This window comes from Lagenorhynchus albirostris, chromosome 6, assembly GCF_949774975.1.
Source record: "Lagenorhynchus albirostris chromosome 6, mLagAlb1.1, whole genome shotgun sequence".
NCBI lineage: Eukaryota > Metazoa > Chordata > Mammalia > Artiodactyla > Delphinidae > Lagenorhynchus > Lagenorhynchus albirostris.
This window is the reverse complement of record NC_083100.1, coordinates 1,399,732-1,421,807: the sequence shown is the minus strand read 5'-3', so window position 1 is coordinate 1,421,807 and position 22,076 is coordinate 1,399,732. Positions and strand designations below refer to the sequence as shown.

At 58.7% G+C, this 22,076-nt stretch overlaps 1 long non-coding RNA gene across 2 annotated transcripts; it reads right to left on the bottom strand.

Moving 5' to 3' along the window:
• Positions 1-6,459: 6,459 nt before the first annotated feature.
• LOC132521576 (uncharacterized) lies at positions 6,460-10,262 on the bottom strand. 2 transcript variants are annotated; one of them, XR_009540919.1, is made up of 4 exons: positions 9,663-10,262; positions 7,531-7,735; positions 7,004-7,196; positions 6,460-6,845 (listed from the first exon to the last, which is right to left on the bottom strand). It is a non-coding gene; the product is annotated as an uncharacterized LOC132521576 (long non-coding RNA). The 2 variants fall into 2 exon arrangements; XR_009540918.1 differs by lacking the exon at positions 9,663-10,262 and having other exon boundaries at positions 7,531-8,679.
• Positions 10,263-22,076: the final 11,814 nt, after the last annotated feature.

The window sequence follows — 22,076 nt, the reverse complement described above, 5'->3', positions numbered from 1 at the left end:
GGGATTCCTGGGGAAGGCGCTGGGCTCCTGGGCTCCCGACGCAGGTCTGACTTGATTTTAACTCAGAGAGACAGCTCGAGCCCATCGGATGTTGGGTTGTGTTGAGCCATTTCTTCATTCAGTCTAAGTCACAGCCTTCCAGGCCGGCCACGGGCCTGCTTCACAGACAGGGAACGAGGCCCGGAGTTTAGGGGGCCGTGAGCGGCCGCAGGGGAATTCCAGGGTGTTTTCTGGTCTGACCCAGGTCACCCTCAGATCTCATTTAAGCGACGACAAATTCTCTAGAGAACCAGACTTCTCCAGTGTGCTCTGAACTCCAATCGAGTTTTCCAGGAACACGGCCGTCATAATTAGGGGCGCCGTGCATTCGTTCCTCATTGAACACAGAGCCGGGAGGTACTTCGTGAACCTTGTCTGGACGTGACCAGGAGGGCGGTGGCCGCGCGGCCCAGCGCGCCCTGTGGTGGGACGGGGCAGCTCTAGGTCCCTCTGGATCGAGACCCCCCCGGTCAAAGGCCTGCTTTTCTGTGAGGCACAGGTAAGACACCAGCATGTCTGCCCAAGAGGGCCAGACACAGCCCTGCTCAAAAGGAAGAGAGTTTATCTGCAAGCACGGCACAGGAAAAGCATATACATTGTGCCTATTATATGTACGGTCAGAACATCTTTGCAGTCTGAAAGCCGTGTCCCGGATCTGCCATTTGTCCCCATTTCCTGCAATTTCCATGCCTGTTGTCCAGCTGCTCTGAGAGCCTGTCTCCCCCCTGCTCGCAGGTGGCCGCACAGGCCCCGCTGAAACAGGATCACCAAGGCGGGAGGAGGCGGGGAGACCAAAGCTCTTCCAGAGTCGGGGGCACTGGGAGGCCTTCTCGGCCTTGACTCCCGGGGAAAACCGGGGTCGCCTTGCCGGCCTCAGAGGGGAGGCACGTGTCACTGGGCTGCAGAGAGCTGGCAACAGGCGGGCAGCACGGGGCGCCCTCGATGACGGGGCGTCTGCTTGTCCCGGGACAGCAAGGCTGTGCCTCCCACTGGGTCACTCCAGGAACAAGACCGAATGCATCCAGCAGGGACCAGGCGTCCAGGCGCCTCACGGCGCGGCAAACGGGAAGACAGGCCCACCGGGGGCAGGGTCTGTTTCCCAGGCGCCCTCACTTTCTGCCCGCTGCTCTCTCCTCAGCACCACTCGGTGACCCGGCACCAGGCCCCCCTCTGCTCTGCAGACAGAGGCAGGCCAGAGCCTGGGAGAGGGGTGTCCACATCGCTGGTCCTTTCCAGAAATGCTTCTCCAGATGACGAGTGGCAAGTTGGGTTCAGGGCATGGACCCCATCGCCCAGACGGGGCCTGAGACCCTAAGTGGCCCCTGTCTTGTGAGGGTCACTGGGGAGGCCTGTCCCCCAGGAAGGGCAGTGCGTCCAGCCAGGGCCAGTCCCTCCCTGGAGCAGGGTGAGCGAGAGCCCCAAGTGTCAGGAAAGCAACTGACCTGCTGTCATCACAGCCCGGGGCCCCCGTGTTGGGGGTCGGCAGCCCTTCTCTCCAGAAGCTCCTCCCGCCGGGCCAGCGCGTGCTCTGCCTGCCGCCACCCAGGTCTCCAGGGCAACAGAGGAACAGAGGCCCAGGACCTGGGAGCCTCGCCATCACCTTCCCAAACTGGAAAGACGGCTGGAATCTCAGATCATCGACATGGAGCTAAATCCCTCCAGCACCACGTTCCGCTGCCTTCCCATTTTCACTCTGCCCCGCCAGGTTTCCGAATTCATACCTTCAGTTTCTGAAAAATGTCATCCCGTTCCTACAGCCGATATCTTCAACCTCCCAGGCTTCAGCTTCCGCTGAGGATTCCAGACTTTCATCAGAAACCCTCAGATGATTTCGGGGCGGAAGCGGAGGGCTGGGGAGGCTGGCTGTCACTTGCTGTCATCAGCCACGCTCCACGGGGGCACAGGCTCTGTCCACACCGTCCCCACCCTGCGCAGGTCCCTCCCGCTGCACAGGGCTTCCACCCTCACCTCAAGGAGGGCTCATACACCCCAGGGGATCCTATTACAGTCCTGCGATAGGAAAGGAAAGCGAGGTCTCTCCTCTGGGCCTGGAGGCAGAGGTCAACCTCGAACTGGACGCCTGACACGCATCCGGCACCACTGGGTGGCGGCACCGGTCCAGACGCGGCGCTTACCACTGGAGGACACTGGACCTCCACGAAGCCCCCGAAAGGCTGCCAGTTGCTGACCTGCGTGAGGGATGCAGCCCAGACACTGCCCTGGCCCTTGGGGGGGCTGAGGGCAAAGGTCAACCAGCAAGGGCAGAGCAGGCGGGGGCCTGCACTCCAGGGCCTCTGAGGCTGGTCATCCTGTGCAGTGTCCCCGGGGCCACGTGGTGAGACCAGGCCAGACACCGCGGCCCCCCCGGGCGCCCTCCCCATCTCTAACCGCCAGGCAGTGGGCCAGTCAGTGCCCCAACGGCAGGCGCCCAGCATGGAGGCCAAGGCAAGCTGAGTCCTCGAAGCCGTTCTCGCCCGTAAATGCCACCTCCCACTTCCTACCGCGTCGTCCCCTGGGGCAGCAGCAGCCCCAGGACGAAGGCCCCCCGCACCAGTCCCGGGAACTGCGCTTTACCGTTTCCAGTCCCTCCCGCACCCCCTGACTCCCAGGCCAGCCTTGGGCAGTGGGTGGCGTGGGGGATCACACCCTCATGAACAGAGCCCCCAATTCGGGGTCAGAACCAAGTGCAACTTTGCAGATCGGTTAGCAGGATGACCAAGTCTCATGGGGTCTCTGGGAGCTGTGTTGTCACTGTCACCACCGAGGGCAATGACCCCGCCAGCAAAGGGAAGTGACTGCCCGAGGAGACGGGGTCTCCCTCGGGCCTGGGCCTCCCAGCTCTACCTTCTCCTGCAGATCTGGTCACCTTTGCAGCGGGGCTGTCCCCTATAGCTGCTTAAAGCCCACCCTCCCCCCATGCACTCCCCCCATGCCATCCTTCATGGCCCTGTCAGTCATTCGTCAAGCTCACTTCCGTCTCCTTCTAGAAGGGAAGCCCCCCAAGGGCAGGACCATCTTTAGTTTTGATTTTTTCCCACTAAACCTCCAGCACCCAGACCGTTCCTGACACGTAATAGGCATATGATGTGAATAAGTCATGAGTGTAGCCCTAATTGAATATAGTCTTATTAAAGGTTCTACACACAAAAATTCACCACGTGGTCACAGTGATTGCCTCTGGGTACTGGGGACGTTGGGTTTGAAGGTTCTTCGTGTAACTCAACCAACCCGTGGACCTGTGAGGTCCCATTTCAAGACAGAATCATATTCCAAGACACCTGACAGGGACTTCCCTGGTGGTCCAGTGGTTAAGACTCAGTGCTTCCAATGCAGGGGGTGGGGTTTCGATCCCTGGTCAGGGAATTCATATCCCACATGTGGCACGGCCAAGAAAACAACAACCAAAAAAACACAGACACCTGACGTACAAACAAACAAGAATAATTCCCAAGTTTTACTTGCTTCGCAAAAGGATTTCTTTTACCCTGCAGCCTCCTCCCAAACGTCACTCAGCCCACGATGCATTTATTTGATAGACTCTGCGGATTTTCATGCCCTCTGGGAGGAGAATGTCACGGGAGAGCCCTCAGGTAGGGGGGGGCCGTGCACTGGGACTCAGCCATGCTGTGGCTCCCAAGGAGACCTGGTTCCCTCCCATCGGGGGGGGTTGTGAGCTAGGGCTTAAAATTAAGGTGCAATTCAGCCATGAGAAAGATGACATTTGCAGCAACATGGATGGACTTGGAGGCATTACGCTAAGTGAGATAAGTCAGGCAGAGAAAGACAAATATTGTGTGACATCACTTATATGTGGAATCTAAAAACTACAACAAACTAGTGAATGTAACAAAAAAGAAGCAGATTCACAGATACAAAGAACAAACTTGTGGTTACCATTGGGGAGATGGGGGAGGGAGAGGCACGAACTATTAGGTATAAAATAAGCCACAAGAATATATTGTGCAATACAGGGAAGATAGCCAATATTTTATTATAACTATAAGTGGAGTATAATCTTTAAAAATTGCGAATCACTACATTGTACACCTGTAACTTATATAAATTGTATAGAACTCTACTTTAATTAAAAAATAAATAAAAATATTACGTGCAACAGACTACAGAAAAACATTAAGGTGCAACACTAGGTGCCTGACTGTGTGGTGAACCTGGCAGGGCCTCCTCCAGGGGTCTGAGCTCAGGCTCTGTCCCCCACGCTGCTCCAGGGTGCTGCAGACTGACTGTGTGCCCGCCCGCAATTCATATGTTGAAGGCCTAACCCCCACGTGAAGGTATTAGGAGGTGGGGCCTTTGGGAGGTGATGAGGGCTGGACAAGGTCATGAGGGTGGGGTCCCATGGTGGGATTAGTGCCCTATGAGAAGAGACAGCAGAACCTCATGTGAGGACACAGTGGGAGGGCGGCCGGCCGTCTGCAGGCCAGGATGAGAGCCGCCACCAGAACCCGACCTGCTGGGACCTGTTCTCAGTCTAGGACATTTTGTTACAGCAGCCGGAGCCGAGTAAGGGCCCAGAGAGTTCTCCTCATTCAGGGACCAGGAGCAAAGCCTGCTCACCCCTGAGTACTGTCTTCAGCTCACTGCCAGCCTCCAGAATTATGGAAACAAGGTCATCGTGTCCTTTGGAAAGCAGGGAGCCCCACCCTCCTGTCACAGCACAGCCCCCCGTGTTCATTCCATTGCCCAACACAGCCCATGTGGCCCTGCCTGCCGTGCAGCCCCTCCCTGGGCTGTGAGTGTACGTGACTGATGACTGCTGTCTGTCTGGTCTGCCCAGCATCCCGGGTTCAGCCTCCCCATAACCCCACAGCGGGGACCCCCTCCTTCACCAGCGAGCTGAGTAGAAGGTGACTGAACAGCGGCTGCCTGCCAGACGCTGGGCGAAGCCACCTGCGTCCCACGGAAGGACACTCCCGTCAGAGGGCAGGCCTGTGGCCTCTGTGGGACGTGGCAGGAGATGGCTCAGGCCCCCACCTGCTGCGCCTGCAGACAGCCTGGGGCCCGGAAAGGGGCAGCAACGTGAGAGAGGAGGTTAAGCCTTCTGCAGACCGACACCTCCAATCTGAGGAAGTGTTCCCTCCTGGGCTATCCATTGAGAACAGGAGTCTCCAAATCGAAGCCCCATTTCCCAAAAGGAGTCGGGGTCTCTTTAACCTCCCTGGAGTCCTGTAACCCCAGTGGGGCTCAGCCATGGCCCGAGCTACAGAATGTGAGCCCCATGGAAGCAGGAGGCTCCGGGCCCCAAAAGCAGTTGGGGTCAGTGGAGGTGATTGGCTGCAGATCACTTTTAATCCTCAAGCAACTCTGGGTCGGGGGCGGGGGGGAGCAGGGCGGTCCTCGGGAGAGTGCAGCAGAGAGCCAGGCGCGCTGACCCCACGTAAGCTCCCGCAGGTCCCAGCCCGTGGGCACTGCTGCAGGGGCCCCATAACAGAGCCCTGAAGCGCCACCTGATCAGACCCCACTTGGGAGTGTGGCCCCCAGACCCCACGGTCTCCCACTCCTGCCTGGGGAGGCTGCTCAGCTGACCTGCTCACCCCACTGACCAACGGGAACAAAACACTTGGGCTGAACTGGTCTCCTTTCTCTGGGCCCCTGAGCTTTGGCACCCCACCCTGCACGCAGCCCCCTGCTTAGGGCCCCCCAAGACGCAGCTGGCCTGGGGGAAACTCCCTGGATGGAGGGTGGGGTCATGCCTCCCTTGGTCTCACGTCCCCGTTCTTCCAGCCTGTTTGCACCGTCTCTCTAAAAGAAAACCTCTCTGTGCCTGACTCAGACGTCCCAGCAGACTCACGGTCAGTGTTCTCCCTGACAGTGGCCCCCGATCCCCACCCTGTATTGTAATAGCCCCCCCGTGGTCCTAAATCCCAGTTTGTTTCTCCTTGGACACCCACCAGCACCCAGTGCAGAGAGGCTCACTTTGAGCGCTTGAGGGATGGAATTTCCACCCGGGGACAGGTGGGTGGAAGACAAAAATCAAAGTGCGTGGCCACCCGGCTGAAGTCCCTCTGGCGTCCTCCCGTTGTTCTGAGTCGATGAGGATAGATTGTCGTGTCGGACCGATGAAGCAGATGACCGGCATCTCTGGGCCGCGGCTGGCAGGTAGGCAGATGACAGTGGTGACAGCGCCTGGGGCATGAGCCTTGGGGACACGGGTGAGGCCGGGGAGGAGGCTGACTCAGGACAGCCTCCTGTCCTGAGGTGACTCAGGACAGTGGGGCTCCGACGTGAAGAGGGAGGGGAGGCCAGGGAGGCTGAACCCGTGAATCCCACACGGGTTCAGTCCGTACATCCCTCCTGTGCTCACATAAGGGGAAAACGAGAGTGCAAGCGTCTCTTTCAGGGGCACAGAGTAAATGATGACACAATATTCTCTTGTCTCTCAAAATTGTTTAATTGGCAGTGACTTCCGTCTTGCAGAACCAGCGCCTCCTGCCGGGGCTTGGGGGAGGCGATGAGACAGGGGCGCACGGCCTTCCCGGCCTCCCCGTGGGCCCCATGCCTCCACCTCCTCCCGTGGTCCCTCAAAACCAGCCGCTGGGGGCTCCCGGGAGCGTCCACTCCCCCGCTGTCCTTGGGGCAACTCTCGGTCCTCCGCCCCCTCGCTGCTCCGCAGGGCCGCAGGGACCCCGGCCGCCATCCCCGCAGAGTCCTCGCCCCGCCCACGGGCTCCCGCCGCTCCAGGGACGGACGGCGCAGAGGACCACCTCCCTCCAGGTCGCCGCATCCACGGACGCCTCCTGGACGCGGGGACATTTCTCCGCCTGCCTCTTCCAAGTCTCTCCTGGGCCCTGTTCCCAACACAGAGATGGCTGTTTTCCCCAAATTCCATCCTCACCCCCACGCAGGCTCAGAAGCCACCCTCGCAAGGTCAGCCACACCCATGGGGTAGACCCCCAGCCCCTCCGCCCTCCCGGGGCGCCCGGGGTCCCTCAGACTCCGCGCGTACACGTGCCCACACGTCCTCTGACCGCCTGCGCTGTCTATCCCCTCGCCCTCCTGCGCCGGTCCTCACTGGGCCGCCATCCTCTCTCGCTGGCCATCTGTCATGGCTGAGAACTGGTCCTTTGTGTCCCCCGGTGCTGGAGGGAAGAACGCCCAGAGAGGCACGTCTGCCTCGGCGTGGCGCTGCACGCGCCTCCCTGCCGGAGGAGAGGAGCCCTGAGCGCCCCGGCCCCTGCGCGACGCTCCGCATCCCTGCGCACTGCCTTGTCCGCAGCCCCCACCTCCCTCAGCCAGGGGAGGGGCCTGGGGTGGGAAGGGCTGGGGAGGGGCAGGAGGCAGGAGGCAGCTCTTCGCTGGAGCCTCCGCTGCCCTGCTCCGTCCCGCAGGAACAGAGGGGAGGAGGGGGTGTGCCCAGCTGGGGTGTGGGGCGCAGGGGTCACCGGGAACCCGGCCGCATGACCCTCCCTTGCTTCCTTGCTTCCCACCCACGACGGGCCGTGAGCCCCGACTCTGGTGCCACGGGGCTCGAACCTCACCCCCCGGACACTCGGCTCCGGGGCCGTCTTATCAGGCTGCCGTCCCCACGGTTCCAACGCTGATCCAGACGCTGCTGTGAAGGTACCTGGCAGGCTGGGTAGCACCAGCCATCAGCATCTTGGAGTGATGAGCAACCTCAACAAAGCGGGTGGGCCTCACCCAATCAGTTGAAGGCTTTAAGAGAAAACCCGGCGGTTTCCTGTGGAAACAGGGAATTCTGCCTCACGGCTGTGGCTCGAGCCCCACCCCAATTTCCAGACGGCCGCCTGCTCCGTGGGCTTCAGCCCTGCCGGCCGCCAAGCCTTAAAGCTTAAAGATATTCTCTCTTCTCTTGGTTGGGTCTCCCTGGGAACTCACGGCTGATTCACTCCCCAGGTAGAACCTGGGCTGCTGCTTGGAGCCAGGTGTGGGGACGCAGCAGAAAACAGTGTAAACCCCCTGCCCCGGAGGAAACAGGAGTAGAGGGTAAACAGAGCCCGTGGGTTAGAAGGTGAGTGGTCAGGAGAAAAAGGGGAGAGAGGGCAGTGGGGTAGGGGGCGCAGCAGAGGGGGGACAGCTGCCCTGTAACTGCAGCCCCCCTGCAGCATGCCTGTACACAGGGAGGTGACAGGGGCCAGGGAAGAAGTGGGCCCAACGGCGGGACGCCACGTTTGCAGCAAAAACAGAGATTACCTGCCCAAGACGGGCCATTAAGCCTTCCGTTTTCAAAGGAATTTGTCAGTCTGGGTGGGTCGCCACGAGCGGGTTTAAATAAGTGCCCACTTGTGGGACCCCTTCCGTGAACCTGGCTATTCGCTACTCCCCCAAACACATAATTCCGTGTCCCTGACGGCTGGCTAAATGTACATCCTTCGCTCTTGGAGGAAGCACCAGACAGCTGATTCATAGGTCCTGATACCGAGCTCCAGAAAGCACTTACTACGAGCTTTGTCACAGCTTCCCGCTGTGCGCTGGACCATTCTGGCTCCTTGCTGAGTGAAGAGTAAATTAAGAGCATCGCCTCTGAACCACAGCGCTGGGGCCAGAGGCGAGTCCTGATCGGGCCGCCTCCCAGACCTGCCTGGACCCTGTACTCCCGTCCGTGGGCCGGACTCAGAGGGGCTGGCTGCCGGGGTTCGGGTCTTCCCCACACATTGGAGGAAGGCACCCTCTGCCGTCCACAAGGGAGGGTCATGCGGCCGGGTTCCCGGTGACCCCTGCGCCCCACACCCCAGCTGGGCACACCCCCTCCTCCCCTCCAGGAGTTAATGGGTGACCACGCTTCACAGCCACGTGACCTCGGCCGAGGCTCTCTCTCTGAACCCCTCCTTCCTCATCTATAATAGGGTGGGGTCCTGCCTAACAGGGCAGTCGGAGGGTCCAAAGACGCAGAATTTGGGAGCAGATGTGGCTTGGAGACCTTCAGGAGGCCGTCCAATCACAGAACTTTCTGGGCAGGTGTGCACACGCTGAGGTCTTGAGACCACGCTGTGCCCACACACCCAAGTTGGGGGCCTGGAGACCCGGGACCCCACTCTCTGCGAGGGGCAGCCTGCCTGCCGCAGGATCCCCTCTGGGCTGCGGGCTCCCCGCCCTGCACAGGTGTGCTCTGGCCCCTCTGCTCCCGCGTGCCCTCCACCTGGACGCAGGCTCATGCCCTGCGTGCGTGGACGGCATCGGGCCCCCTCCTCCCTCCCCTCCCGTCCCCTCCTGGGTGGGCCCTGCGGCCCCTCTTGCCTCCAGTCCTGTCTGCTCCATCCTGCGCTGCACCTTAAGTGCTCCTTGGGGTTTCCAAGGATCTTCCTAGACTATTCTGGAATCCCGCTCCCAGAAAATGACTCCCAAGATGAGCAAAGTATTGGGCTTCCTTTCTGTGTTGCTCTGACCTCACTGCTGATCCACGGTGTCGACATGCAGACACACCCGCGGGTCCCCACACGAAGCAGACACCCTCCCGCCTCCGGGAGTGCACGCCCGCCAAGGTCCGTGGCCCGTCCCGAGGGACGGGGTGGGAGGGGCAGGGGTCCCAGCAGGCGCCCTCTGCCCGAGACACCCTCAGCTGCCCCACGGCCCACCCGTCCCCCGACAGTGACGGCCTGAGCACGACCCGTGTGTGCACCCCCAGGGCCTCCAGCCCTGCCGCTCACCTGGAATGTCCTCCGCCCGGTGCCCAGGGTCTCTGCTCCGGGGATGTCCCAGCGCCCGCTCTGTCCTGCAGCCCCGCGGGCACGGCGGGCTCTTCTCCCGGGGCTCCCACTGAGCACGGCCACACCGGCCATCTAGCTCGTCTCCAGCTTGAGTTTCCCGGGGCGCCTGCGATGAAGCACCAGGCTGGCTTCAAGCCGTAGCGTGGAGAACAGAGTCCCCGTTCCAGGCGCTGGCAGGGCTGTGCAAGAGAATGTCCTGCTCCTCGCCCAGCCCCTGGGGGCTGCTGCCACCCTGGCACCAGCCCACCTCTGCTGCAGCATCACCTGGCTTCTCCCTGCTTCTCTCTGTGCCTTCTCCGTCCCCTTACATGACACCAGTCGTTGGACTCAGGGCCCGCCCTAAATGCAGAAGGCTTTCTTCTCAATCTCCTCAAATAATCACATCTGCAAAGACCTTTTTCCAAGTAAGGCCACACTCACAAGCCCCAGGTGGACACATCGTTGGGGGGCCACCCCACACCCACTACAACCATTTTCCAGCAGGCGGGGTCTCTGCACAGACCACTCCCTCCCGGATCTCCAAGCGCCCAGACCAGCGTCTGGAACACAGTAGGCACCCAGTGAGTGTGTGTTCACTCACTGAGTGTAAAGTAAGTGAAATGAGAAGGATGGCCCAGGAATTGCACGCAGCCCCTCAAGCCCTGCGTCCTGTGGGAGGACCGCCCCCCTCCCCCCGCCTCCTGGAGACAGTCGGGCGGCATCTCCTCAACAGGATTTCCACCAAATCCTATAGTGTGGGGCTCAGCTCTGAATTTTTCTTTTGATTAAATACCTCTCTTCATATTTGGAAAGCACAGTAAATAAACCTCAAATACCCTTTTACCGTAAATGCCAAGGATCCGATTCATATGCTTGATTCCAGTCCCTATTTTTTACCCTTTTATGTGGTTGAGACAAGTGTATATGCGTTCTTTCACTTTCTCTTTTTCTTCTAACAGTTTAAAAACTGTTTTCCAAGAACCACGAATGTCCAGGCAGCCACCACGTTGACAGAAGCGAGATGTTTCTCGCTTTGCCGTCGGCACGGTTTCCGGGGCGCCGGTCAGAGGACGGTGGGTGGGTTTCTTTGTGCGTTTGGCTGTTTTCGACAACGAAGCTGTGAATCCTTTTGTAACGTAGGTCTTTCTTTGGGACATGTTTCCAGAAGTGAGACTCTCTGGCCAGCGTATGTCATAGATTGCATAATCCATTTATCCAAAAGTCATTTCTCAGGCTCGCACTGTGAATGTCAGCACCCTCCACTCTAGAAGCTTCCCGAGGTGGGGCAGACAGGCCTGTGGACAAAGGGCTGCAGCCCCGAGCGACCTGAGTTCCGACAAGGGCCCGTCCGGGTGGAGGCAGCGCCGCGGCCCCTGCCGAGGTGGAGCTGGGCAGGACCAGGAGCCCGGGGTGGGGTGGGGATGGGGGGCCGCAGAGCTGGGGGTCCATCACGTCTTCACTCCTTCAAGGCTGACAGCGAGTCTGGGAGCCACACTCCCCCCACAGTCCTGCCCCTTCTTCCCCATCTGGACTGGGCGCTTCTGACACTGGCCAGAGATCCTCCAAGCTCTTCCACGTCTACCCAGGAGTTCCCACTTCCTATGGTTTCCTGAGGGAGCCCAGGGCCCTGCGGAGGTGTCGTCAGGGGGAAAGAGGCCTCAGCCAGGCCCGGGGGAGCACAGGCAGGGCGGCTGCCTCGGTGCTGAGCCGTCATCTCTGACGTGCAGCCAAAGGGCCCCTCCCTAGCCCGCGCCGGTTCTCACGGTGCTGGTGCGCGGGGGGTCCTGCAAACTCCTGCATGAAGACGTCTCGGGTCTGCGGATGCTATGTCGGGGGAACATCCCGAACATCAACAAGATAGGGACATTCGTTCCCCAAAACCGCGGGCAAAAGAGAAGCATCGGGAGGACACCTTTCCTGGGACAAGCGGCTCTCACACTGAGATGGTCTCATGTTCATTTTTTAAGTGAATTAACAGTGCAGAAGGCTGGGAGTCCCCCATGGCACTACTCCTCTCCTGCCCGGGCTGGGAGGGTGGGCACAGGGCTTCCCACCTCTGAACCTGTAGGCCTGAGCATCCCCCTGTGGGTGTCACACGCCTCCTTCCCGGGAGACTCCTTTCCCGCTAAGCCTCCCTGGGCGCGCACTCAAGGGGCCTGCCTGCCCTTCCAGCAGCACCGCAGGCGGGAATCAGAGCGAACCAAAGCCACCCAAACACATTTAGTGAAAGGATTGGAAGTAACCCAAGGGAAGAGTCCTTCCTAATGTGGACACTGCCCTGTGTCATTGGGTAGGAACATTGATACAGGCGGTCCCCAACTTAGGATGGTTCAACTTCTGAGTTTTTGACTTTACGATGGTGTGAAAGTGATTCGGGTTCAGTAGAAACCATACTTTGAATTTTGGGTTTTGCATTTCTCCTGGGCAGTGGTACGTGGTCCGATCCCCTCTCGTGATGCCGGGCAGTGCATCTCCCCGTCGGCCCCGTGATCACCAGGTGAACAACCGATACACTGACAGCTGTTCTGTTTTTCATTCTCAGGACGGTGTTCAATAAATCACATAAGACAGTCAGCACTTTACTGTGAAATAGGCTTGGTGTTCAATGGTTTTGCCCGATTGTAGGCTGACGTAAGTGTTCTGAGCACCTTTAAGGTATGAGGCTAAGCTGTGATGGTCAGTAGGTCAGGGGTATTAAGTGCATTTTCAACTGACGATATTTTCAACGTAGGATGCGCTTATCAGGACATAACCTCGTTGAAAGTCACAGATCTGTGATTCACGGCAGAATAAGAGAAAGGAACTGCTCTCAGCTCTATCCCAAGATCCCCTGGTCCCACTGGCCAACGGGACCCCGAGGGGCTGGCTCGGGGCATGTTAACTGCTCAGCTTTTCATTGCGTATTTGCTGATAAACGCTTTTGTAGCCCCCACTGAGCTCACTGGCCTGTAACATCTTCCCACAAAGTCAGGGATGACATCGGCAGGCATGTCCTGACCTGGAGGAGACCCCTGCCACCTTCAGAAACGTCCTGGAAGCCGCCCGTGATTAAGGAAGCTGTCACTACCTGCTCACCCAGGGCTCAGCAGAGCTGGCCAGACAGCGGGCTGTGTGCTTAGCAAAATGCTGACTGTGGACCCAGCCGTTATTCTTCTGCTCAAGAGCGCTCGTGAGGATGCGGGAGGGTGAGGGAGACGGGGAAGGAAGGACAGAGACAGGCAGTTAGGATGGTTTTGCTGAGAGTAAAGCACAGTTCCCTACACACACCGACTTAAACAGGAACGCTCCGGAACCCAGGATCTCCCGCGTCCCTGCTGGTTTCCTCAAGGCTACAAGACGGCTGGACGTGGAGGCGGGGAGAAGTCCAGGGGCAGGGGGTGGGCATCTCGTCCGGTGCCTCCTTCTTAAAAGTGATGAACTCTTTTCTAGAAGCCTCAGCAGCCCTCCCCTCCTGTCTCGTGGGCCAGAACCGGGTCACGTGCCCCCTCTCGGTGAATCAGGAGTGGAGGGAACAGCGTGCCTCATTCCTGGCTCAAACTCCAGGGTGAAGGCGTGGACCCAGGAAGGACACGGAGGCTCAGCCACCAGAGTCTACCTCGAGACAATCTCCGCTCAGCTGAGATTTACAAAAGTGTCAGTAATACGCAAACTCGAACCCATTAACTTTATTTTTTTGCCACTCAGTTTTTTCACAGCTTTACAGAGGCATAACTTACATACCATAAAATTCACCCATTTTAAGTGCACGACGTAACACTTTCTCATCAATTGACAGAGTTGTGCAACAGTCACTGCAAATCCAATGTTAGCACATCCCCATGACCCCAAGGGACCCCCCCGGCTCACTGGCCATCATTCCTCACTCCCGTCCGCCCAGCCCCTGCTTCTCTGGCCTTGAACTTCTGAACATTTCAAATAAAGGGAATCGTGAAATACGTGATCATTTTCTGAGTGGCTTCATCCACTCAGTGTCATGGTTTCAAGGCTCACCTACTTTGTAGCATGTTATCAGGGCTTCACTCCTTTCTATGGCCAAACAGTATTCCACTGTGTGGACAGACCACGTTCTAATGGACACTGGGGCGTCTCCAGGTTTGGGCTATTGTGAATAGAGCTGCTGTGAACATCCCTAAACAAGGGTGTGTGTGGACACGTGTTTTCATTTCTCTCGAGTATCAACCTGGGGTGGAACCGCCAGGCCACGGGTGACTCTGTTTACAAAACAGCTGCGTGTTTACCCTCCCAGCAGCTGTGCACGAGGGCTCCAGCTTCTCCACGTCCTCGCCAGCGCTTGTTCTTGTCTGATTTTTTCTACAGCCACTGACTTGCATTGCAGCAAACTGTCTGTGACGCACCTCGCAGCTGCTCACGGCACCCTGATCCTGCACGCTGTCCCTGTGGGACCCACTAGGTCACGGTTAAGTCCCTGGAGAGCAGCCTCTACTTCACCTCATTTTCACACCAGATCCCCAGTACCAGTTTGCGTTGTTGGGACGGAGCTGCTGCAAACACGACCAGCCAGGCTGGCAGCCCAAGATCTTCAGCCATCAACCGTGCAGGCAGAAAAATCAGACCCAGTGCTGGCCCGTCCCTGCTGAAGAGTTTATGGGGTCACAGCGGTCGTGCATGTCCTATGGCTCATCTAACGGGTCAACTGCTCCCCATTTGGCCAGAGGCTGTATAACTAATGCAGGAAGGGACCCCTGTGTTTGTGTGCAGAGGATGTGTCCCCTCCCTGTGCCCTCTGCTCCGAGCAGGTGCTGAGTTGGGTCCCGCCGAGCTGCAGGGCCGAGCTGCCAGGAGAGGACACGGGGGCATGGGCCAGGCCGGGCTCCTGCTTGGCAGGCCTGCAAGGTCGAACCACTAAACCGGAGTGGTTGTGGGGAGACTGGGCTGCCCCGGGCCTGCGGGCAGGGATGCAGGAGTGTTGACTGGCAAGCGCGCCCAGTAACACACACGGAGTAACGAGGGCAGTGGGGTCTCTCGTCCACCACCTGGTTCCTGTCCAACCATAAAGTTGGGAGAAACACTGCTTGGTGGAGGGACATCACACAGGTGGTGCCACCTGGGGGAGGATGTGGGGGGCCTGTGCCCATCAGGGTCCCGGCAGACAGCACCCATCCTCCCTGGGGGCGCTCAGTGGGAAGAGAGGTGGCTGTCTTAGGCCCCACAGGGTCTCAGCTGGGCGGGCCATACCCACCCCGGCGTCTTCCCGGAACTTTCCAAGGAGGTGACTCATCCAGCTCACCCCACAGGGCGGCTGCTGAAACAACTGTGGGTTCTGGGGGAGCAGGCAGCAGGGCTCTGCGGAGGAAAGGAGCAGGAATACCCGCCCGCAAAGCTCACGCAACCAGGAGGTGATGCTGCTACGCGCGGCACAGTTCCCCGGGGTTCGCTTATCCCAAGGTTTCCACCGCTGCTTAAAGCATTTCTGCCCTTGCCACACTTTTGTGTGTGTATTTTTAGGAAAAATCTCATTGTTTTGGTAAAAATTATGCAAGTTCATTATAAAGGATAGCTGTGCAGAAACACTCAAGAAATGGTAGGAGATGGGGCTTCCCTGGTGGCGCAGTGGTTGGGAGTCCGCCTGCCGATGCAGCGGACGCGGGTTCGTGCCTCGGTCCGGGAAGATCCCACGTGCCGCGGAGCGGCTGGGCCCGTGAGCCATGGCCGCTGAGCCTGCGCATCTGGAGCCTGTGCTCCGCAGCGGGAGAGGCCACAACAGTGAGAGGCCCGAGTACCGCAAAAAAAAAAAAAAAAAAAAAGAAATGGTAGGAGATGTTTGTAATGTGCACAGTTTCTAGAATAGAAAAGGATTTTCTCCATGTCAGCGACAAAGGGACAACAGCTCTCCCAGCCAGAAAGGAGCCAAGAACGCAGCAGGCGACTCAGAAGAAATCGAGCTCGGGCACGAAGCAAGACCCTAACGGATGACCCTGCCCACACCCCTCCCACGGGCAATCGTGCGTCAAAACCAGGGCTCTTCAGGGAGAAACAGTCAGGGAGGGGGCGAGCCCGGCGTGGAGGGGTGTGGGCAGGGGCTGGGAGCAGCCTGCATTGTCACGTGCAGACAGAGCCGCCGGGAGCCTGAGAGCAGATCTGGGCGGCCCGCCCGGCAGAGGCCTGGCTCCTGGACGTGCTGAAGTGGGTTCTGCTTCACCTGACGGAGGCCCTACCACCCAGAACAAGGTCAGAAGGCCTTTCCTGTGTTGGAAAGATTCATCTCTGCCCGACAGAAGAGCCAGTGGATGAGAGGCAGCTATGTCCCAATAAAACTTATTTACAGAAACAGACGGTGAGTCGGCCCACGGGCCACAGTTAGCTGACCCCCGATCTAGAACATCGCGCACCCCCAGGGCCAGGGAAGTGAGCTTGGAGCGCACAGGCCTCATCGGGGGGGCCTCCTCTGCTTTGGAGATGTCGTGCCACCTCTACTCCCGGCCCAGAGACCTGAAGGAGTCATCCGGTGCCACCTGGCTGTCAGGCACCCGGAGGGAGGAGAGAACAGACGCTGGTGAGAACGTGCAATACGGCCCATCAGCGAGATCCTCCTTTGACACGTTTCCCAAAGAAACACTCGCATGGCTCCCCGAGGAGTCAGGGGTCCCCTCAGCGGACAAGATAACTTCTAGAAAGAAAGTCATGTCTCTCAATGGAGAGATGTAAAAAGGAACACATTAGAGATTTTATTCTATTCATTGTAGGAATAGGACTGACGTTGTAACTGGCTCAGAGAGAATCCGAAGACCAGACACGGATGGATCCGGATTTAAAGGGACAAGGACATTGTGAGAGGAGGTATTGGTTAGCGTCCATGGGTGGTGCAGGGCTTGCCCATCTATAAGGAGTATTTTGTGCTCTTCAGTCACCTACGCCCCACAGAGCTGGAAAACAGCCCAAAGCCCACGACAGACTAGAATCAGGTAACCTTGACCGCGTTCTCTAGACTACGTACAGTTTAATGTTGAAGTGGGAACATTCACACCTGCAGGGTTGTCCTCACAGCACTGCCGGAGTGTCCGTCCCTGTAGAAGGTACGCCACCACCGAATCCCACGGGGCAGTTAGGGATGACCAGCCAGGTGCACACGGCATCAGGACGTATCTTTAAGACATAGCAGTGGGCAAAACATACAAGCAGCGCAAGGAGCTGTAGATCCCATAGACGCGTGTGCATTAAAATGCCTGCACACAAAACAACGCATCAGGCAAGAACACACACGCGCGGCACAGATGGACTAAGCACAGGAGCCCTGCTGCCTCTGTCAGGGGAGAGACGGGGGACGAAACACATCAGCAAACGAACGAGGAGGGGCTGCCGTTGCCCAAGTATGACGACGCACCAGGAACTGAGAGCCTGGTCATCTCAGTCCTTGGTGTCAGACGTCCCTCCACGCCATCTACACAAAAAATCACATAAGGAAGGAGGAAAACAGGCCAAGGTCTTCTCTTCAGCAAAACCACCATTCACATAAGCGAACGTGACACTTTCAAGTGCGTACATACAGAAGGATAGCTACACTTTTATAAAATGAAATCTTACTATAGATGCTACCTCAAAGTACATTTAATTTCATTTAATGTTAAGTTTAACATAATAGAAGTAAAACTAGTGCATTTTCTAAACTTGAAATATTTCTGCACCACAACAGTCTGTACCTTTGATTTTAAAAATCCCTTGAAATGAAAAAACAAAACAAAACAAAACACCAAAACTGGTTTTGCATTTTGAAAGATCACATCATGTGCACACACACGTACACGTGTGCACACCCACCCACACGTGTACACCCCATATGTGTACATACACCCCACTACATGTGTACACAGGCGTACACACACAAAACACATACGTGCATTCCACACATACACACACACATACCCCCCCACAGGCACACCTTTTAAGTTCCTTTTGCTGGAAGCTCCACTTCAAGAGCACCAATTATCCTTATGTTGGATTGTCTTGTCTATTCTTAATGTGAATTAAGTTTACACAGTTCTTAATAAAAACCTATTTAACTTACTTCATTTACTGGGTCATCTAAACCAGGCTGGGTGTCCCCCTGCACCCGGAGCTTCTGAATCAATATGGTCTGCCTGAGAACCTGCATTTATAACAGAGTTGCTAGCACTGCTGGTCCAGGGACCACACTCCGAGAACACTGCTTTTCGTCCCCTGCTTGACTTCAGCCTTGTCTGTTTTGCTCCTTGCTCTCTGTAATTCATTTATTGGTTCTTTATTGATACTGTTTGGTTTTCAAGTTGTTTTCTGAGGTCTGGAACCTTATTTTCATTTCTTAGCCTTTTGTGTATTTTTGATGCTTATCTTATGAGTCGTGTTCTTATCAAACTATTCTCTCAGCCAGAGCATGGGAGGAGGTTTCGTTCTGTTCCCTAGCTGTGTTTTTCCTAAGTTGGGTGTGTAGTCATCTTTGCAGGCTATGACCCTGTCCTGTGCACTGAGTCACTTATTTTCCCGTGGTTGTTTGCACACAGCCTGGTCACCCCACCCCTTTCCATCTTGTTCAAGCCTGAGCGACTGTGTCCAAGTGTCCCACTGCATCTTTAACCCTTGTCCCTCCAAGCCTGGCAATGATGTTTTTCTCCCATCGGAGGCACAGATGTTTGTGTTCTGGATGACTTGGGATGCTTGAGGGGCTGGTGGCAGAAGGAAGGTCTCCACGACCTGGGAGGGGTGTTGTTAGAAGCCCGACCTTGCTTCCTCCTGAAATCCCGTGAAATGTCCTGGACTCACAGTGGGAGAGTGGCACGTCCAGTCCCAGATCCCAGGCCACTCCCATGGCCAGTGTGCCTAGAGCCTCCCCTTCCCCCAGGGAGGGTCAGCCCACAGCCTGCCCCATTTCTGCTATGCCACAACCTCCCAGGGTCCATATGTGCAGACGATCCAGGGTTCCCAGCCCCCAGTCACCAGCCGGCGTGTTTCCAAGGCAGGAGGGCGGGCCCGGGCGCCAACTGGTCTGCGCCTCCGCTCTGCCGTGGAGCCCTCCCCTCTTTCCTCAGCAACCTGTGTCTGAAGTTCATGACCTAGCTTGTTTTTTGCTGGGATTCTTTTTCTAATTTGTCATCGTTTCCTTTTTATTCGTTCAGGGACTGGGGGCAGGAGCCTCTGCCTCATCTGCTATCTTTGACCTTTTTTTTGAATGTTCACAAGCAGGGACAACTCTTAGCCCCACAAGAGCATATCTGATTTGGGGATGCTGGGAATGTCCCTGAGAAGGGAAAACGTAGTGCTTTAGGGCCACGACTGGAGCGCAATCCAGGTCAAAAGAGCAAAAGTAATATCAAGGCCAAGAAGGGAGACGTCCCCCAGGCAGGTTCCGGATCTGACGACGTCCTCACAGGCGGGACTCGGGCTCCTTAGAAAGCGAGGCACTTCCCAGACGCCCTGCGGCCGGCGAAGCCCGAGGCGGGTGGGCTGTGCGACCTGGATGCCGCGCCGGGGCTCAGACGTCGCGGTGCCCACTGCTCCTGCACGGCCCGCCCCGCCCTCCTCTTGAGCTTCTGCCCCCTCGGTACCTACCACCCACCCCCTGCAGCCACGCTGACTTTCCAGACGCAGGACCGGTCGCTCCCCACTCCTGGGAACTGGCTCCAGGGCTTCCCTGCTCTCCCACCCTCCCCACCTCGGCCCACCTCCGGGACCCTGGCCCATCTGTATACGGCCCCCCACCCCTCGCTGCTCCGGCCTCTCAAGAGTGATCCTCAGGGCTCTGTGTGCGACCTTCCACTCGGGCCCCTTCCCCCCGTGCCCCGTCACATCCTTGTCCCCCGCAGGCGGCCGGGGGCCTTCCCACCTCCCTCAGTGCTGACCCCTCTCTGCAGAGTGCCTGGCACCCACTGGAGCTTTATAAAGGTGGGAGCGCGAGTGGGGGCATGTGAGCGTGGGAGCCTGCAGCTCCCGCCTCCTCACGTCAGGGCCCGGTTCCCTATGCCCCTTCCCAGGGATGGACCTCGGCACGCAAGTGCTCGGGGCAAAGAGCTGAGGTCAGCCCTAGCCGGCCACCGTCGCCGGGGGACCTCAGACTCCAGGTGCCCTGCTCCCTCATCCTGGGGCATCACGGGGCCTCCCCCGGCATCCTGAGGGTCTGCGGCCACCCAGACTGGTCCTCCCGAGGACACAGAGCATGGATCCAGACCCAGGCTGCTGACACAGGCTGGACAACCCCTGCCGGGCACTGCGGTCCTCCTGCTAGGAGCCCCAGGCCAGACCTGAAAGGACCCGTGGATGCTGAGGCCTTCCCCATCACTCGACGTAGCGGGAGAGCATCCCACGGGGTGGCGGGGTGGGCCTCTGCCCCCCGCTGGGGACCCGAGTGCAGTCCCAGACGGTGGAGACCCCCAAGGCCCAGGCTGTCAGACTTGCTCTCGGCGAGCCCACGGGGATGGGTTTTCTCTCCTGTGTTAACTCAGCCCTGGCCTAGCCAGGCCAGGGAGGTGGGGCTCCCACCACGCTGGTTTGGGAGTGTTTTTCTGCACGGGAACTGGCAGCCTGGATCAAAAAAATGATCTGCAATTCAGTAGAAGCTGGGGTCTTCCTGGGAAGCGAGACCGAACTCCGGGAGCGCGGCTCCAAGGCCCCCTGGCAGCGCTCGCGATGGTGTCCCTGGTCTGGGGCTGAGCCCCATCCAGGCCTCCCACCCGCCAGCCTGCGCCCCAGGCCCGCGGGCCGCACTGAGCTTGGAGGGAAATGGTCTGCCGGCTGCTACTGACTCAAGGAGCGGATGGTAAAGCAAGGCCGGGTCTCCGGTGCACCCACCCAGAGCCTTGTCAGAGCACAGGCGTGGCCGTGAGACCCCGGGAACCCACAGACAGCTGAAGCCCGCGCAGCCCTCGAGGCGCCTTCCCCTTGGAGATCAGGAGAGTGGCCAGGCCCTTCCCTGCCCTCGAAGACACTGACTTGGGAATCTGACTGGTGTAGGAATCAGAAGCACAGACCCACTCTCCCACGCCCATCTGAGGCTGCAGGCACTGGGCTCGGGCCGCCACGGAACCAGAGACACCCCAAAGCGGGTCCACGTCCCTCACTGGGTTCGGGGGTAGCACCCATGACACCCCGCTTCTTCATCCTGGTGTCCGGGGGCCCCTCGCGCTCTGCCGTGTCCTTAGAACAGGCAGACATTTGAAGGCTACCGTCCCATAGTTTACAGGGAAACCATTCTCACGACTCCTGCACCTGCTTCAGGAAGGTGTCCCATCGGCGTCCAGCAGACCACATGCCGGCCACGGCTTCCGTACCTCTCCACTCCAGCCCGGCTCCCTCGGCAGCCAGTTGATCTTGGAGGGCCCTGCCTCAGAGGATCCGCTAATTAAGTGAAAACTCCTGAATCAACACAGACGGTGCCCACGGAGGCCTCTCCTCGCCAGGCTGGAGGTTGCCGGGCTCCGTGGCCCCTTCTCAGGTCCACGTGTGTCCTCGCTCGCGGGCAAGCTCAGCTGAGACCACTGAGAGGCGCAGGCATCAGAGCTGTGCCCACCACTGCCCGAGGTCCGGCCACAAGGAATCAGGGAACGTTCATTTTGGAAGAGGGAAAACCGGCAAAGCAAAGTGGCAGAGGTACCAACGCCAGCGGCCCCGTGAGATGCCCGCAGCACTGGGCCAGGGTCCACTGCTCAGCACGCTCCCCCCGGTGCCCTGAACCCCCCATACGGGGCACACTGGCCACTGGGCTCAGGTGAGAAACCCCAGGGTGGGATCACAACTTCTATCCCGTCTGGGCAGGGGGCACCGAGCGCCGTCACACTGTCTGGGAAGGTCTTTAAGGACATGGAGAAAGAGAACACAGCTGACTCCAAAGTCCTCTTCCTTGTTGCCACCTGGAATCCCTAAACTGTGTAAAACGGTCACACAGTACTGGAGCATCAGGAAGTGGGGAGGAAGGATGGTAAGGAAACGGGGTACTGATGCCACCGGCTGGGCTGGGGCACTTCCCCAGAGCCCTGACCTCCAGGGCCCCGCCTGGTCATCACCCAGACAGCAGGGAGGGCAGGGGGTGGGAGCGTCCCTCTCTGGTCCCGACATTCCCTCCCGTCCCCGCGGTTGGGGCTCGAGCAGCGGCTGGTAGGACGTGCCCAGCTCAGCGGGGCCACAGTACCCAAACCACACTTGGGAAGGGGCTTTGGTGCCCAGCACTCCTGTCCCCGCCCAGCCTCGGGGTCCGGCCCACGGTCCACACGAGGTATGTGCACGGTGACCCCGCCGGGCCCGGCCCACGCCGTCACGCACGTGGCCCCGACGCTGCATCTCAGAGGAGCTGGGCCATGGGTGGAGCAGCTCGCGGAGAGGTACGCAGCAGAGGCCCCGGGAGACAGAGGCTGCAGGCAGGCCCGGGGAGGGGTTGGGTGGCCAGCAGGGCTC